The 12,554-nt window shown below is 38.6% G+C and overlaps 1 non-coding gene across 1 annotated transcript; it reads left to right on the top strand.

Moving 5' to 3' along the window:
• The first annotated feature begins 11,011 nt into the window (after positions 1-11,011).
• On the top strand, positions 11,012-11,119 carry LOC145641110 (small nucleolar RNA R71). The gene has a single exon (XR_014115176.1). It is a non-coding gene; the product is annotated as a small nucleolar RNA R71 (small nucleolar RNA).
• The last annotated feature ends 1,435 nt before the right edge of the window (positions 11,120-12,554 follow it).

Below are 12,554 nucleotides of genomic sequence, written 5' to 3'. Positions count from 1 at the left end.
CTCTCTAAAATTCTAATTCTAATTCTATTCTAATTTTTGAATTCCCTCCTCTCCTAAAAATAGAAAGAAAATCTGTATATAGTAAAACTAAATAAGAGAAGTTAGTTAGATCGTCCTCAAATAAACCCATACAGGCGCGCCCAACTATACGGGAGAGCGCGACCGCACAAATCTGGGTACGGAACAGAGACCCACGCGGCCGCGCCATAGTCGCGCGCGCCCGCTCTTAGGAACAGGGCAGCCTTCTTCCCTACCATGGCGATGTTCCTCGTGCGTTTCACTTAATGCTCTTGATAAACACGGGACCTTGCAGTTTCTAAACTCCATGTTTGTGGGTTCAACACTAGAAATCATGCCTCCACGTCTTGAATGCACAGCTTAAAGACTTTAGGAACTTGCACTTCTCCATTCTTGAGCTTCAAATGGAGAACACTAGACATCCTAATCAATGCCAAACTTGGGAAGAGGCCTCAAGAATCTTTGATAAAGAAAGAGAAAACAAGCAAATAAAAGAGAAAATAACAAAATAAACCAAGAAATGCATAAAGAAAGAAATCCAACTAAAAAAATGCAAACTAAAAGAAATAAAGAGTAAAATTAAGGAAAAGCTAAGTAAAAGAGCTATAGAATAGCATGAAATTAACCCTAAAAAGAACCAAATGAGTGCCATAAATGACACTCATCAAATTCCCCTAAGCTAAACTTTTGCTCGTCCTCGAACAAAACAAAGCAAGAAAGAATAAGGATGAAAAACTTATTCAAAAAGAAAAAGAAAGGCATAAGACGGGAATATACACTAAGACTCACTAACGTATGAATCACGGTTATTTTTAGCTACAACAAGCCCTTTAAACACCAAAGTCGCCTATGAGGACGAGTGAGGTCTCGTAAAGGTTTCTTAAGAGCTTAACCTATAACTCTCCACCAACATACATGAGGCAAACCACAAAATGGAAAGTAAAAGAAAGAAAAACAAAATTGAAACCTTTACGAATTGGACTTTACAAAATGACCACGTTTCAAATGAATAAACATATTTCTTAAGCAATAGGGGTATGCACATTTCAAGATATCCGAGGTTGATTGAAACATAGAGTATGCTAAGCACAGAGAACAAGTTATCACAATTCACCATTATCTCGTTCGATCTTACCGTGTTCTTCCTATAGTCTCAAATCTCCCTCTAATGAGCATCTCAATAGCTCCTCGAAGGAGCCGGAAAAGAAACACTTTTGGGCTACACGACATCTTGACTATGCATCCCCTCTTTAGGCTAACTCATAATGCCCTCCCTCGAAATTTGACTCAACCTCTAAGTCGAAAGGTCTTTCCCAATGGTTGTAACATAAAGTCAAAAAGGGTTAGAGATAGGCTAAAATTTTTAAATTTGGTGTTATCCCTAATAGTGAAGCAAAGAACGGGCCCTTTCTTGGAATCACAATCAAGTAGTCACCAAACAAAAACAAACTAACTCCCCAAGCTTATTCAAAGCCATAACCACAATCATATTTACAAAAATCGTAAACGCTTCTCCACCAAGCTTAAAGAAAGAATTGCCCTCAATGCTTGAAAAGGGGAAAAGAATCACATCAAAATATATTTGAATTTTTCTCATTTTCAACTTTTTTTTTTATTTATTTTCAAATCAAATTTCCATGCCTCTTTAACTTAGGACGACTTTTACAATTTCGCATTTATTATGTCCTTGCCTTTTTTACACTTAGGATGGGTTTTTCCATCAATCATTTGCCATTATTCACGAAATATTCACAAAACACAAGCTTGCTTACAAAAGGAACCAATATCCATACTTATAAACCACAAACTCTAAAAACATGACCATTTGCTTCACAAAAACCAAAAATGGAACAAAAAGAAACAAAAGGCTCAAAATTCTAAATATGTGGATTGAAAAGAAGGGAAAAGTCTCAAATGGTTAGAAAGAAGGCAAATGTAAACCCAAAGAATTAAAAGAAGAAAATGGAACCTAGAAAAATAAAAATTACCACCTCGAAAAGATGTCTTTGTCCTCCCTAGATGGTTCGGTCTCGTGTTTGAGAATTATGAGTAAAGATTCAAGATTAGGTCCGCAATAGTCAAGGATCCATGCCACTCATGCAAGATATGTAGAAGGCTTGAAAAATGATAGGTGTCAAATCGACCATAGGAAGCAACTACCAACATGCCACAAACAAGTAGAATCCGGCTTCATGATCCTATTAGTTCTAGAACGTGCTACCTTAGCATACACCTATCCTAGAGTCAACCAAGCATATTCTCAAACCGTGCATACCCATACCATTTAGGAAGTTATTCATTTTAAAGCAAAAATCGGTTGTATATAGTCCAATTCAAAAGAAAAACAAAAAGATGACAAATAAAGCCTCAAAACAAACAAAAATCCAAAAACAAAAAGAAAGAAAAATAAAAGATAAGAAAAGAGAAAAGAAAAACATTGATAAAGGAATAAAAGGAAAATAAAGAATGGAACAATTATGCAAGTAAAACATGTAATTCCCAATCGAAAAACAAGTGATCAAATGACAACATTGCCAATGATCCCAAACACTCTAGGTGTTAAAAGCATATATCCTCAAACCATTCAAGTTTTTCTAAAACTAATCCTAAACTATGCATCCATGAAAAAAAAAGAAAAAAAAAAGAAAAACAAGAAAGATCTCGCCAGCGTCCGAGCAATGCTAAAATAGTAAGGTGAAGAATCAACCACCTCATGAAGCTCCAAGAAACAAAGCATCATCATCATCAAAGCCATATAAGAACAAAAATGGAAAAGAGAACTATGGACAAAGAAAACAGTTAGTAACTTCAAAACAAAAGAAAAGAAAAGAAAGCGAAAAGGAAAGAAAATAAATAGCAAAAATAAACGAAACTAAACTATCAAGAAAACAAAAATAGGAAAATAAAAACTAAAGAACCAACTAAACATCTAACCAATCAACAAAGTACTAAACTATAAAATTTCGATTCAAGGGTTTGGATTCATGGGATTTGGATATTAGGGGTTTGGATTCTAGGGAGCAAATCACGCATCATCATCACAACAACAAGAGGATCAAGAATGAGCAAACATCATCAAAGAAGAATCAAGAAAGATATCATCATGCAAAGAGACAAGAGAAATAAGGTGAGTTTCAACAACAAATTGGCCACCGAGACAAACCCCTAAGAAAAGGAAAAGTTCCCCCAAGCTAATCATAGATACATCTCAACATCAAAACAATACAAAGCAAGCACACATAAGATAAGGGATGGAGGCACATGGCACAAAAATGAGGGAACTAGCTACCACTACCACTCGGCCCGGAGCCATCATTGTTATCCCCATCATAGGAAAACCCGGATGGGGGACCATAAGGATCCCATCCCTCGGTGTAACCGGGTGGCCAACCATAATGCCCCCTAAAGTTATCTTGTTGCAAAGGGGCAAGGGGAGTCAATTTCTCGGGCAAGGCGAGCGGTAGTGGGTGATCGGGGTGTACATAGGGGTAGTTAGGATCACCCATATAGTTGCTCCCATCGGGAACACGATAATCGTAGTTACCGTGCTCATCGGGAATGAGCGAGAGTCTCGGTGTTGGACCCTGGGGGTCCTTGCCAATATGGGTACGTGGGTACCTCATTACCCCCTAAAGATGGTATAGGACCATATTGGGGTGGAAAGTAAAGGTAGTTAACCGGGGGAGTGATATCTCCCCGGTTAACACCCACATCATACAAATGTTGTTGTTGAAGAAATATACCTTGTTGCATCTCCGAAATCACTCTCATATGAGAGTAGAGGGCCTCAAAATCTTAATCATACATGCCCTCCAACCGGATCTGCATTCCCTTCATTTGAGCACTAAGGGCATCCAAGTCGGAGTTAGCATATTGGTGATGTTACTCTTGATGTTGTTGTTGATGATGATGTTATTGTTGTTTTTGTTGTTGTTGCGGCTCTTCTTCCTCTTCTTCACTCATCTCCTCCTCATCATCATAGTAGGGAGGGCGGTGACTCATGGGGACATGCCAAATGTTTGCTACATTCTCTCGGTGGAGAGAAGTCAAGGATGGGTTAGGGAGATAGCACCAATGTTCATTATCCCTTAGCCAATCAAACACCTCGTCGTCATCATTCTTTGCTAAGAAATGGATTTGCTTGAATTACCAGACGTCGAGGTAAAGAGAATCAACATCCCCGCCGGAGTGTAAGATGGAAAATAGTGCCCAAGCACAAGGTTGGTCACTAGCCTTGTGACCATGCTCCCACAAGGGATCTCGCCGGAATCCCTATCATGCAATCCTTGGCAATAGCAGGCAAAAGTGTACCCCAAGTTTAGATGACCCCGGTACTCTGCACGAGTAGCCACCGATTCAAAGTTCCAACTGGCTCATCTTCCCCAATTCTTGCTTCGGAAACACCGAATACCCCAAAAGCCTATGGAGAACCATGATACATGGCTTAAACACCTTACTAATCTTGGCATATCGGGTCACAAAGCCACCACATCTAGAAATATCGTCCCACCACAAATTCTGATCATATTCATCATTGAAGAAGAGCTCGGGATCCAAAATATCAGAATTTGGATCGAAGTCTAGAGCCGCATTGAACTCTTCTAGGGATTTATCAAATTGAATGTTGAAGAGCTGAAATCGGACACGGTAGATTCCACCCTCGACCACCACAAGATCAACCGTGGCCAAGAACTCCAAAGTTGGTTGAACGTATGTACAGAAGCTCCGGCTCACAAAAGATCCCATGCGAAGGTTGTTAAGCAATTCCGTCAAATCTTCATTAATTCCCAATTTAATCATGTCTGCTTGAAAGTAGTGTCGGGAATGTTTGAGGGAACGGTTTGCTTTAAGTTTGGTGTATCTAGATTTTTGAATGGGGTCGGTAATTCGAAGTTTGGGGATAGGGGTAGGTTGACGATGTTGTGAGGTAGAGGGAGAAGGAGCAGGTTCTTCATTGGTTTTTCGTTTCTTGAAGAGGCTTTTGATGTGTTTAGACATGATGAATTATCAAAGATAGTAACTCAATACACCACAATCACCACAAGAAACTCCAACCGACAATCTAGAATGCCTCAATCAACTCCTTTACAAAAATCGACAAGCAACAACTCACTACCAAAGTCGAGCAATCCCAAATGTACACAATTACCACCAATTCAAGTCAACAAATGCATTCAAACCATACACCAAGCACAAAGGAACCAAGAACCAAATCTCAACATTATCAACGTAGCACTACCAAAAATCCGACCACAACAATTCTCAACAATAACGATCAATCTTGCTACACAAACAACAAAAAACATAATGTAAGCAATAATCAATCATCATACATCACAAATAACCATCCAAAATCCAATTTCAAACATCAAAACCACCAAAATACATACTACTACTATTCATACCCATGAAATACCTAAAACATGCAATTATATAGTATAATAAAGCAATTAAGAGTAAGAGTAGATGATTATACCATACAAGAAGCAAGTTAGAGCATGCTTTAGCCACCAATTTCCACCCACACAAAAATCCCCAAATTAGCTTCAACAATGGAGGTTGTCATGGATGAAATGTAGTATGAATTTTGTTAAAAATGGAAGAATTATAAGAGGATTTGATGAATTTTAATGGAAATTTGGAGTAATTTGAGTGAAGATTGATGAAGGTGAATAAGGTATGGTGCGGCCTTGGTGAGGGTGAAGTGTGAGGAGTGCGTGAGAAATGAAGGTGAAGGGGAAATGAGGGAAAAGAAAGAAGAGATAGGGCACGACTGGGGGGGTGCGCGGCCGCGCGCCCTTGCCAGTGTCTGATGAGCGTCATTTATGGCGCTCAAAAGAATAAGATTTAGGTTCTTTTTCTCTATTTTCTTTCATTATTTTCCTATATTTTTCTTAGTTTTATTTGGTTTTCCATTTTAATAACTCATTTTGAGTTTTGTTTAGTTTTTATGTGTTTTTCATTATTTTAGTCCTTAATTCGTAGTTTTAGTTTTATTTTCTTTATATTCTATTTTACTTTATTTATTTTTATTTTATTTATTTTTATTTTATTATGTCCCGATCCTTTCCTCATGTTTTTTTGGTTGTAGGTGTTTTCAGGTCCTTGGTCGATCGAGTTCAACGTTCGAGAATTAAGTCAAGTTGCTGCCTTTGAGCCAACCCCTGCTGCCAGCCTAACCTACACCACCCATTTTCTTAACCTACACCACAACTGCAACAACAACCTCACCATCTCCCCTGCTCCAACTCTCCTTCTTCCCCTGCTTCTAGCTTCTCACTCACACCATCACCAACAGCAACAAAAACAACACCAATCAGCCACGCAACAACCACCAGCCTCCCAATCTCAGTCACACACACCAACACCCCGCAATTCCAATCAACCACGCAACTCACAGCAACACTAATCCCCTGCTACCTCACGCAACTCCCTTACCACCTCCAATTAACCACCACGCAGCCACCGAAACCACCATCAATCTCCACCACCAGCCACGCACCGCACTCTACCCCACATCACACAAACCAGCCACGCAACTCCCATATTTCTACCACAACCACCACCAATCGCAACCTCCTTTAATTCCCCCAATTCAATTGAAATTCCCCGAGGACGCGGGTGTGAGAGGAGCGGACGCGGGCTCGATGTCACAAATCAGGCAGTAAGTAGCCGCGGTTGTCCCGAGGTCTTCCCGCGGACGCGGTGGCTCTGGAGAGGGCGCGGCTTAGACCACCGCGGGCGCGGCTTTCTGGGTTCAATTTGAACCCGTATCACAAGCTCCTCAAGTGGTTTTAATGAAGATCAATGGCCCTGATCGATGCCCGATGATAAATGATGAGGATGAGCGGTGATGATTGGAGTTGATGATGATTGATGGACGGTGATGGTGGCGTTGCGCTTTAATGGAGATCAAGCAGCTTCAAAAAATATCGAAGCTGATTTCTTTTGTTTTCTTTTTGTTTTCTTTTTCTTTTATCTTTTATTTTTACTTTTCCTTTTCCTTTTATTTTTATTTCTCTTTTCTTATTTCTCTTTTCTTAGTTTATTTTCCTTTCTTATTTTTTTAATTTTCCTTTTCTTAGTGTATTTATTTTATTTTCTTTCCTTTATTATTTTTCTTAGCTTAGTTTAAATACCCATTTTTGGGGATAATTAGAACCAACTTTTATTCTATTTTGTGAATTAGTTTAGAGCTTAGTTTTCTCTCTCTTAGGTTGAGAGCTTCTCTTTCTAGATTAGGCTAGATTAGGAGTAGTTTTAGAGAGAGAAAGTGGGGAATTTCAACGGTGATTGAGAGATTGAAGATGCAAGTGTGACAATTGTGTTGGAGATCTTCCCAATTATCAATGAGAATTTCTAAACTCTATCTCATTCAATTGCTTTGTTTAATTTGATGTTTGTTTGGTTTGATTTTGATATTTGATGTTTGATTAGAGTAATTGTTCTTGATATTTTGTTGATTCTTGTTCTCTATAGTTGATAGTTGATTTGATGATGTTGTTTGAGTAGTTGTTGGCTAGGAATTGGGTGAAACTTGTATGATTGATTAATTGTGATTAATTTTGGAATTGTGTTGATTAATTGTTGAGATTAAAGTGATTAGTGAAGGTTTGCATGTGTGTAATTCAATTTGGCCTTGAGAATTATGCTAGATTGCATTGTAATTGCTAATGACATGAACAATTGATTTAGGAATTGCAATTATCAATTGGTTTTGATTGTGATTCTCTTAGTTTGTTATTCATAGTGAACCCTAGCTTAACAATTAGGAGATAGCTCTTTGATTCCTATTGATTGCTCTTATCATTTAGTCCTCACAAACTTTTATTGGCATGCTCTTCCCAAGTTGTTGCAATGGACATGATTACTTGTTGATCCCCATTCCTAGTGTTTTATTTCCTTGGTTACTTGTTTTGTTAGTTGTTAGTATTCCCTCTTACCTTCGTCTTCGACGTCTTCGACCTAGCTTAGGCGCATAATTGAAAGTGCTTGAACATTACCGTTCCTTTGGGTTCGACCCTTGACTTGCCTCTATACTCGTATTAGGGTTTGTTAAGTGTTTATAAATTTAGTTTGACCGAGGGAAGATTAGATAACGACCTAGTTTTCCCCTTGTCAGTGCCACTCGCGGCCGCGCACGGGCTAAGCGTGCCCGTGTCAGCTGATGCCCCTCATGCACTTCTCCTTGGTGCGTTCATGCGTGGGTGCTGCGATAACTATCATTCCAGGATTTTTGTCACCATCATAACGATCAGTTTCTAAATGTGAATAATGTGGGTTCAACACCCCTAAAAAAATGGTAGCACCACAATGAACTCACCAAGTTCAAATTTCTTCAAACTTAAGCACAAATTTCCTATCTTACCTTACTAACAATTCTTACCCCTTTTACCTTAAAATTTCGAAAAAATTGAATATAAACACATCAAAACCACAAAACACCATTCCATTGCTCGTTCCCACTTGATGTAATCCAACTCCAAGAATTCAACCTATAAATCCAAAATAAAAATAAGTGAAAGAAAGAAAATTAAGAAAAATAGAAATCAAAAGAAAAGGTTAGAAATCTCCGGGTTGCCTCCCGGGAAGCGCTTGCTTAAGGTCCTAAGCTCGACCCTTCCTCCAAATCATGGAGGGTCAAAGAACGCCACCTTGTCCAAGGTAGCGGATAGAACAACTTCTCCTTCATTTTTAAGCAACCTCTCGTTGTTGCTTGACAAGACTTCATTTGCTTGCGCAACAAAAACAATCTTTTCATTTCTCAATTTCAATCTCATTCTCTTCTTTCTTGAAGCTCTTGCTTTCTTCTTGATTTTGTTTCTTTTTGTAGACGGTTTCACACCATCTACCTCCATGGAATCCTCCTCTTCCTCTCGAGGGTAAAGCTCAAACCAATGAGGAATGTCAATCTCCTCTTCGTTCATAGCCTTTGAAAGCTCCTTCTTATCTTCACTAACTTTCATGCAATCAAAACTCACAAGCACATCATAATAAAAATCATGAATATTGTTAGATGAAGAATCAATCACATACACATTATCAAAAGAACGAAGGGAATCATCACTCTTGATTCCTTTCACAAGGGATAAGGACTCATGCATTGGTTTTAGCTCAAAGCTCTCTTTCTTGTTACCAAATCTCAAGGTAATACGACCTCCCTTAACATCAATCAAAGCTCCCGAAGTAGCTAAGAACGGTCTCCCTAAGATAATAGGAATGTGGTCATCTTCTTCTATTTCAAGCACAATGAAATCAACGGGAATTGTAAAACCACCTATTTTAAGGGGAACATCCTCAACTCTTCCCTTTGGAAACTTAATGGACCTATCCGCCAATTGGAAAGTCATGTTGGTAGGAAGGAGTTCTCCTAGCTTTAGCTTCTTGAAGACCAATAAGGGCATTATGCTCACACTAGCACCCAAATCACACAAAGCATTCTCAAACAACTTACTCTTGATTTTGCAAGGAATGGAGGAATTACCCGGATCTTTCATCTTCTTGAGGAGGTCATTATGAATCAAAGCACTACAACACTCACCAAGATCTACCGAATTTATTTCATTACAATCTCTCTTGTCACTCAAGATATCCTTAAGGAATTTGGAATATCTAGGCATTTGGGTCATGGCTTTGGTAAGAGGGATAGAAAAATGGACCTCCTTCAACATTTCAAGAAATCTCCCAAATTGTTCATCTAGTTTGTTCCTCATAAACTTTTGAGGATATGGAAGGTCGGGTTTTCTCACTTCCTCTTGCTTTCTCTCATCACTCTTCTTTTTCTCATGGCTCTCTTCTTTGCTCACATCTTTTGACACATATTCCTCTTTTTGCTCACTTGAAACACTCTTCTTCTTGTCTTCCTCACAATCCCTAAAAACTCTCTATTCAAGAACTCTTCCACTTCTTGTGGTGATGGAATAAACGGGTTTCTTAAGATCAACTCCTTGAGAAGGAAATGAAGAAGGACTAGCACAATCTTTCAAAGTGTTTGCTAGTTGTTTGATTTATGTCTCAAGCATTTTGTTATGTGCCATGATCTCATTAAATTACTTATCTCTCACCGTCATATAGGTATTCAAGATTTTTGTTTGATTTTCAATTATCTTCTCCAAATTGGACTTGGACGATTAAGAATAGGAATTTTCACCAACACCTTGAGATTTTGGACCAAATCCGGATAGGGGGTCCCCTTTGGTTGTTATGAAAATTCCCCCTATTTTGATTGTTCCAATTGCCTCGATTTTGATTGTTGCCAAAATTTTTGTTTTGGCCACCAAAGCCTTGAGATTGGCTTTGATTTCCATAACCTTGGCCTTGGGTTTGATTACCATAACCTTGGTTGTTATAGTTGCCTCGGAAATTTTGGTTTCCTTGGTTCCTATAACTACCATTGTTATAGTTATCAAATCCACCTTGTTGATGAGAATTTTTATTTCCAAAGTTTCTTGGTCCATCAAACCTTTGACCACTTTTATTGTTTGAGACAAAATTTATATGTTCACATTCATTACTCTCACTATCATCAAGATTTTCAAACCCATTTAAACAAGTAGAAGCATCATGGTCATAAGACCCACAATTATCACAAAACAAGCATCCATTGGGCATATTGTTAGAAGTAGAAGGAGGAGTAGAGTTAGAAGATGTACCTCTCCCTCTAATGTGGGAGGGATGACCTTGTGCAATGGAAGTTGCACTATCAAGCTTGGCTTTGATTGTTGTCATCTCCTTTCCCAAACATGCAATTTGAGAGGATAGATTGTTGATGGCATTAAGGTGATCAACCGAATAAACCGTTGATCCATTCTTGCTCGAAGACTCTCTTTCTCCTTCTTGCCAATCCATATAATGGCGCACCACATCTTCTATAATGTCCACAGCCTCTTCTTTCGTTTTGTTCATGATTGGGCCTCCGACTCCCACATCAAAACACGATTTGCCTTGAAGACTCAACCCTCCATAGAAAATTTGAATGATTTGATAGGTTGTGATGCCATGATGGGGACATTCTCTTTGATACTCCTTATACCTTTCCCAAGCATCATATAAGCTCTCACTAGGTTTTTGCTTGAAACTTTGGATCAAAGTCCTTGACTCCGCCGTTTTCTTTTAGGGGTAGAACCTAGACAAGAATTCCTTGGTAACTTCATCCCATGTTCTAAGAGAATTTGGCTTGACCTCCTTGTCTAACCATTCCAAGGCCCGACCTATGGGAGAGAAAGGGAGCAACTTGAGTTGGATAAACTCTTGAGAAACACCATTCACTTTAATAGTGTTACAATACTTCTCAAACTCTTTGAGATGGTTTAGCGGACTCTTAATCTTAGCCCCACTAAATTGTCTCATTTCAATCAAAGTGATCATGGCCGGTCTTATTTCAAAGTCATTTGCCGGTGTTGTTGGCAATGCAATCCCACTTTCAAACCTATATGCACCCGGAGTTCCCAACTCCTTCAAAGCAACTCTTGGATTACCTCCCATGCTTACTTGATCCTCCCCTTCTCTTTCTTGGTGAATTTCTTCTCTTGGAGAGCTTGGACTAAAGGAACAATTAGCAACCCTTATCCTTGTTATTGTTCTCTCGATTTCCGGATTAAATGGCACTAAACTCTTCCTCTTATCCTACGCATAAAAAAACTCAAAGCAAATATCAATAGCACGGCTACAAATATAGCCTAAAGAGAAAAATATTTTTGTATTTTTGATATTAAGGTGAAATAGACTCAACAACAAAAGCAATCATCTACGTCATTCCCCGTCAACGGCACCATTTTAGATCTAGGGCGAGACTAGGTCGTTGAAAACTAATCTACCCTTAGTCAAAACAAAATTTGTAATCTCTCAACACACCCCTATACAAAGCATAGAGTAAGTTGAGGGTCGAACCACTAGGAATGGGAGGTGAATGCTAATATCAAAGCTAAGTTATTTCGAAGCAATAAAGTGAGGTGTGTAAATTCAAAACAATCAAACAATCAAAATGAAATAAAATTTATCAAGCACTAGGGTTAGCATCCGCATGTACTCGGAATGGATATAGCTAATTGGGATTGGAGATGACTAAGTCGAGTGTTGCGAGGGAAAATCAATTATGCAATCAAGAGAGTAAGGTAGGTTAATCTCCTAGAGGTTAAGCTAGCGCCAACTACGAGAGACTCTAACTAGGAATCTTGCAAACCTACTCAATTAAAAAAAGCAAGCCACAAATCAATTTTCCGTATCAATGCAAGCTTACAATGCATTCTAGTGTAACAAAGTTAGCTACTCTTCAATTAATCACACACATGCACTTAATCAATCAACCAATTTAATCACAACATTAACTCCATCAATTTCCCCCAATAAGCATCAATCCATTACTCATACATGCTTCACCATTCCCCTAGCAAGAGAGCTACTCACAATCCATTGAAATTAAGATCAAAACTAAGCTAATCAACACTTTCATCATCATCATATCAATAGAACTAATTCAATCACAAATTCAATTCAAACTTGAACAATCAACAAAGTAATTGTAATGATAAGCTAAA

The sequence above is a fragment of the Chenopodium album genome, chromosome 7 (assembly GCF_948465745.1).
Source record: "Chenopodium album chromosome 7, dcCheAlbu1.1, whole genome shotgun sequence".
Classification (NCBI taxonomy): Eukaryota; Viridiplantae; Streptophyta; class Magnoliopsida; order Caryophyllales; family Amaranthaceae; genus Chenopodium; species Chenopodium album.
Note: the sequence above shows the minus strand (reverse complement) of the source record. Positions and strands in the feature narration are given on the sequence as shown.